The sequence below is a fragment of the Nematolebias whitei genome, chromosome 13 (genome assembly GCF_014905685.2).
Source record: "Nematolebias whitei isolate Nwh7 chromosome 13, NemWhi1, whole genome shotgun sequence".
NCBI classification, from domain to species: Eukaryota; Metazoa; Chordata; class Actinopteri; order Cyprinodontiformes; family Rivulidae; genus Nematolebias; species Nematolebias whitei.
In genome coordinates, this window is record NC_056510.1 from 45,706,111 (window position 1) to 45,713,414 (window position 7,304).

Genomic DNA, 7,304 nt, shown 5'->3' on the forward strand with positions numbered 1-7,304 from the left:
TATATATATTTATGCATAAATATATATATATTTATGCATAAAGTATTTTGTAAAAAAAAAAAAAGGGTTTACCACAGAGAACAAAACAGTACAATGTACTGTATGTTCCCATACAATGACAAAATTAGTTCTCTGCACTGGAGCCATCACACCTGATACACACCCAGGTGGAGTAGTGGGCAGCTGTGTGAGTGTCCAGGGAGCAATTAGGTGTCTTGCTCAGAGACACCACAACATGTGGGAACGGCTGGGAGTCAAGCCGCGGCTTTCTGGTCCCAGGTCGGCCCCCCAGCCTAAATTGGGGGGGGGGGGGGGGGGTAAGCATACATATTGAGGCAATTTCAAAGAGCACAATTTGACTTTTTTTGGTTATTGTCATTCGCATAGCATGTGGTACATGTGGTGGAATGAAATTGTGTACACAGGGTCCCAGTTATATCGAAAAGAAGTATACATTTGAAAGAAAAACAGTAAGATCTAAGATATGTACTAAGAAATACGCTAAACTATTTATTTATTTATTTATTTATTTATTTATTTATTTATTTATTTATTCACTCATTCATTTCATTTCAGTTAAAACAAGACTTATTCCATACAAATACAATAAGATACATATAAAATGAAAGGCAGCAGAAGAAGAACGAATTCTTATCATTTCTGCCTCTTCTAAACAATATCAATTCAAAACGATCTATTCAAACAATACATAATACAACCAACCAAAAAACTTATCACAATTCATTATAATTCCATACCATTAAACTTAAATATATTTCATCATCAATACATTCTTAATCTTTTTTTAAATACAGCTAATGAAGTCTCCTTTTTGATATCATTATCCAAACCATTCCATAAACTAATTCCCTTGATCGAAGTAGACGTGCCCTTAAAACTTGTTCTATATTTCATCTTTACAAAAATATCTGTTCCCTTTAAATTAGAACAACTATTCCTTTTAACGAAATACACTTGTATGTTTGACGGTAAATTTTGGTTCTGAGCCTTGTACATAAATAATAGAATATTGTAATCCACCAAATCATAAAACTTAAGAGTTTTCAGTTGATAAAACAAAATACTTGAAGGATGGCGATAATGCTTTGTTGCGATAAATCTTCTAACTCTTTTTTGTAAAATAAAAATAGACTTGGTTGCAGTTTTACAAGCTGTACCCCAGATAGCAACAAACACAATAAATCAAATGTGGCACAACAGTTGTATGGTACAGTGACACGATGCTTTATCAGTCAGACATTCTCGTACTTTATGCAGCGTTGCTGTAGACCTGGAAATTTTAGTTCTTACAAAATTAATATGTTTTTTCCATGTCAATGTATCATCAATAATCACTCCCAGAAACTTTACTTCACTCACTCTTTCTATCACAACACCATCAATTTCAAAAGGAAAATCTATAGATGGCTTTTTTTTTTTACTAAATATCATATAATTTGTTTTTTCTAGATTAAGTGATAATTTATTTAATTTAAACAAAGTATGAATTTTTACAAACTCAATCTTCATTAATTCAAACATCTGATTTAAGTCTTTACCCGAACAAAAGAAAGTTGTATCGTCTGCAAATAAAACAAACTTGAGAATACTAAACACCTTAACTAAATCATTTACATACAAAATAAACAGCTTAGGCCCAAGAACTGAACCTTGAGGTACTCCACATGACACATTACACAAACCAGATCTAACCTCATCAATCTGAACAAACTGTTTTCTTCTGTTTAAATAGCTAGATATCCACTGTATGGCTAGACCTCTAATACCTTATTGTTTCAATTTTTCAAGCAAAATAGTGTGATCAATGGTGTCAAAAGACTTTTTCAAATCAACAAATAGACTTACACAATATTGCTTCTCATCTATCGCTGTAGTAACCTGTTCCATTAAACCCATAAGAGCCAGACATGTTGAATTGTTAGATCTGAAACCGTATTGCTCATTACTCAAAGTATTATGTTTATCTATAAATTTGTCCAGCCTGGACACAAATAATCTTTCAAGAATTTTAGAAAACTGTGGCAACAACGATATAGGTCTATAATTTCTAAACAAACTTTTCTCACCATTTTTAAAAATTGGAATCACCTTTGCGATTTTCATTCTTTCTGGGAAAATGCCTTTAGAAAATGATAAATTACAGATATATGTAAAAGGTTCCAACACATTACTTATTATTTCCTTCACAATCATTGGATCTTTTATCAGCAAATTGTCCAACTACCTTCATTATGTCTTCCTCACTAGTACCGTTAAGAAACATACTGTTTGCACATCCATTGATCAAATAATTCACATTACCATCTACTTTAGGAATTGACGTTGCAAAACTTAATCCCACATTTGCAAAATAATTATTAAATCCATTTACAATCTCTGTATCATCATAAATTTCCACATTGTTTTCAACAAAATGTTGTGACAATCCCCTATTACCATTTTGTTTTCTTAAAACATTGTTAATTACTCGCCATGTCGCTCTCATATCACCACTGCATTTATGTAATAATTGACTATAATATTCCCTTTTATGTTTTCTTATTATCCCTACCAATTTATTTTTATACTTTTTGTATTTTTTTTCAGCATTTAATGTTCTAGATTTCATAAACCATGAATAAAGTTTATTCTTTTTTTACATGCATTCTTCAATCCTTTAGTCATCCAAGGATGATCGACTTTCTTATCTTGTATGTAGATTTTTTTTACACAATTATTTTTGAACAAAACTTCAAGGATCCTCATAAATTCATCACAAGATTTGTTTACATCATCCACATATACTTCATCCCATTTTTGTATATCTAAATCTTATTTAAATTTATCCATTGCTTGTTTTGATGTGTTTATTTTTGTATTTATTCTTTTTATTTTTTTTTGGTTTATTATCATCACATTTATAAATTGAAAAAAATGGTAAATGATCACTGATATCCATCATCAATATTCCACTTATCACATCCTCATCTTCTATGTTTGTGAATATATTATCGATTAACGTAGCACTGTGAGTTGTTATTCTTGTCGGCCTTAATATCAACGGATATAAATTTAAACTATTCATCAAGTTCATAAATATACTGGTATTATTAGAGTCTGTCATGTTGCCCAAATCAATATTGAAATCGCCACATAAAAAAACTTTTTTATTTCCACTCTTAACCAATAATTCTAATATTTTATCTGTAAATGTCTCTATCTTTGAACTTGGCAATCGATACACACAACTTATTATAATATTTGTTCCATCTTTGTTTATTATTTCCACTGTAATCATTTCCATCATATTATCAACAACCATAGACATTTCTTTAATTAACTTACATTTTATTTCCTTTTTTATAAATATAGCTACTCCTCCACCTCTTTTATTTTTTCTGTTTATATAATGTAAATCATATCCTTCAATGTGGATGTTTTTTATATTTTCATCATTAAGCCATGTCTCCGATAGTGCTATTACTGTAAAAGTTTTTTTAATGTTTTGGAGATTTTCTAGCATGTAAGATATATTTGCATTTTTACTTCTACAGTTCAAATGAATTATAGAAAGATCATCATTTGTCATGTTAACTTCCTTAAACTGTTCTTCCGGTAAGATGGCGCCCGTGTACATGGCCTGCAATCTACCTCTGACGATACTTTTTGGATTATTTCTGCTTTTTTCATTTTTTGTCTGGGATATCAACTCGCTGCTTGTGTATGACAGACAACAGCTCCTCGATCTTCGATTGTCTGTATCTGCTGTCGCTGATTCGGACCATTTTGATCGTGACTCGGGACCCCCCCCCCCCCTTCCACCCCTTCTGGCAGACGTGCCTGCTTGTTTACGCTGGGCCCCAAGCCTGTCTTCTCGGAGATATCGATCCAGACGCCGGGGTAAACGTGCCGGCCGGCTGGTAAAACTCAAAGCTCTGCGTAGTCAACGTTTCCACAGCCAGCTTCCTACGTGCCCGGACCAGGGAAAATATGGGTGTTGTCTACCAGCCCTGCGCTTGGACCATCCTGGAGGCGCTGTTTTTAAAAATCTGCAACCGTTAGCGCGCACCACCCCCACCATGGCTGGTTCTGTGTCGGACCAGATCAGGACGTGCCTCATCAACACAAGGTCTGTTGCCAACAAGACTTTTATTCTAAATTACTTTTTTAAAGACGAGGGACTAGATTTTCTTTTCTCACTGAATCCTGGTTGCCTTTGGGTGATTCAAGCGCCTTGGTGGAACTTTTACCTCCTGACTGTGTTTTAATGCCCCGCGGCCATCAGGTCGGCAGGGTGGTGGAATATTAACTGTATTTAAATCAAACTTTTCCTGTAAACAGTTGTCCACCCTCATGCCCTGCTCCAGTTTTGAGCTGAGTGCTTTTGAACTCGGACATTCCCCTCCCGTTCTGTGTGCGATTGTTTATCGCCCCCCTCGTTCCAAGGACTTCATAAGTGAATTCTCTGATTTTCTGGCTTACATCACACCAAGATATGATCACTTTATTATTGTTGGTGACTTTAATATTCACGTCTGTTGTCAGGAGAAGCCGTTAGTGAAGGACTTCCTTGATTTGTTGGACTCATTTAATTTAACCCAACATGTAAATACTCCCACCCAACAACATGGTCACACTCTGGATCTCATTTTAACACTTGATGTCTCTGTTTGTAATTTGGTAATCGGTGACAACGTTCTCTCAGACCACATGCCTGTCTTGTTTGATATCATCCCGCCTTGTCCTACTGCTAAGTCATGTGATTCTGCATGTACTTCACGCGCCATTAACCGTTTCACTGCTGCACGTTTTACTGAAGCTTTTAGCTCTGAGAGGATCGATCAGCTCTCAGTGTCTCTCTCCACCGAGGAGCTAACCTCTCAGCTTAACTCTGTTTGCTTAAATATTCTGGACTGTGTTGCTCCCGTTAAAACCAGGAAAACAAAACGTTTATCAGAACCATGGCTTAATGACGTCACTCAAGCCGTTAGACAGCAGTGTAGGAGAGCTGAACGCAGGTGGAGGAAAGACAGGCTGCAAGCTTTTTTTCAAATCCTAAAGGAGAGTTGGTGTCATTATCAGAAGGCAGTTAAAGCCGCCAAATCGAAGTTCTTTTCTGCGATAATTGCCTCAAACTCCCACAACCCCCGAGCCCTTTTTTCCACCCTGAACTCAGTTCTACACCTCAGTGAACCTTCACCTCTAGAAGCCTCAACTGAGCTGTGTGAAAACTTCCTCCTTTTCTTTTCTGAAAAAGTTGCAAACACCCGGGCACTCATTTCTCCACCTGTTCAGGATCCGTCCATCTCATCTCATTGTGTTGCTGTTCTTGACCACTTCGAACCCATCTCTCTGTCTTCCCTGGAGCAGGTCATGTGTGGCATGAAGCCATCTGGCTCCCCTTTTGACGTTGTCCCCCCTCAACTCCTTAAGGAGCTTCTTCCTGTTCTGGGCCCTCCTGTTCTTGGCATTGTGAACAGCAGCTTAGCCTCAGGTGTGGTGCCAATAACTTTTAAACATGTTGTTGTCCAACCTCTCCTGAAAAAACCCCTCAGTCATGTCCAACTTCCGGCCTGTCTCCAGACTCCCATTTGTCGCTAAACTGCTGGAAAAAATAGTGGAGTCCCAGCTGAAATGCTTTCTAGAGGATAATGCCATCTTAGAGCTATTCCAGTCTGGCTTTAAACCTCTCCACAGCACTGAAACTGCTCTACTCAAAGTTTTTAACGACATTCTCCTATTCACAGACGCTGGTGATTCTGTGCTCCTTCTCTTACTGGACCTCACATCTGCCTTTGATACAATCGACCACGAGATCCTCATTGAGAGGTTAGAGCAGTGGGTGGGCATCACTGGGTCAGCCCTCGAATGGTTTAGATCTTACCTCGCTGACAGGTCCTTTTGTGTCTCCATCAAAGATTTTAGTTCAGCCTCGGCAGCGTTTAAATGGGGGATACCGCAAGGGTCCATCCTTGGTCCTCTTTTATTTTCTTTATACCTGCTGCCACTAGGTGCTATTTTCAGGAAACATAACATACCTTTTCATTTCTATGCCGACGACTGCCAAATCTACTTCCCCCTCAGACTCAACGGTACTCGCTCTATTCAACCGTTACTGGACTGCCTGGCTGACATCAGAGATTGGATGGCTTTAAATTTCTTGAGTTTCAACGAGAAGAAATCTGAAGTTATGCTCTTTCCTCCCAATGACACAATCACCAACCACTACATCGACCTATCCGTTCTGTCACCGTTAGTGAAACAAAGAGTCACTAATCTAGGAGTGATACTTGACCCTTCTCTGAAACTCAACAATCATGTAAATATGATTGTTAAATCCTGCTTTTTCCAGCTGAGGTGACTGTCTAAGCTGAAGCCCATATTGTCCAAAAATAACCTGGAGACAGTAATTCATGCATTCATTACATCCAGGCTCGACTATTGCAACTCACTCCTTTTTGGTATCAGTCAGACCTCCATAGCTAGACTCCAACTGGTCCAAAATGCCCTCAATTGGTTCAGATCTTACCTCGCTGACAGATCCTTTTGTGTCTCCATCAAGGATTTTAGTTCCGCAGAGGCAGAGCTTAAATGGGGGGTTCCGCAGGGGTCCATACTAGATTCCCTCCTATTCTCTTTATACCTGCTGCCGCTTGGTGCTATTTTACGGAAACACAACATGCCCTTCCACTTCTATGCCGATGACTGTCAAATTTACTTCCCCCTAAGACACAATGGTACATGCTCTATTCAACCGCTGCTCAACTGCCTGGCTGACATCAGTGACTGGATGGCTTTAAACTTCTTAAGTTTCAATGAAAAGAAGTCTGAAGTCATGTTGTTCCCTCCCAATGACACAATCACAAATCACTGCATTGACCTTTCCGCTCTAACCCTGTCAGAAAAACAAAGAGTCAATAATCTGGGCGTGATAATGGACCCTTCCCTGAATCTTAACAATCATGTAAACATGACTGTTAAATCATGCTTCTTCCAACTGAGGCGGCTGTCTAAACTGAAGCCCATATTGTCCAAAAAGAACCTGGAGACAGTAATACATGCATTCATTACATCTAGGCTTGATTACTGCAATTCACTCCTGTTTGGTATCAGTCAGACCTCCATTGCACGACTACAACTGGTCCAGAATGCAGCAGCCCGATTTTTAACCAGTACATGCAAAAGAGAGCACATTACACCAGTTTTGACCTCACTGCACTGGTTACCAGTTCACTTTCGAATCCAGTTCAAAATACTCATGTATGTCTACAAATCACTGAACAGTGTCTCCCCCCCCCCCCCCC

The 7,304-nt window shown here is 38.2% G+C and overlaps 1 protein-coding gene across 2 annotated transcripts in view; it reads right to left on the minus strand.

Moving 5' to 3' along the window:
- The window catches only part of si:rp71-68n21.9 (kelch-like protein 9), a 69,620-nt gene that overhangs the window by 18,226 nt on the left and 44,090 nt on the right, over positions 1-7,304 (minus strand). The window lies entirely within an intron of this gene.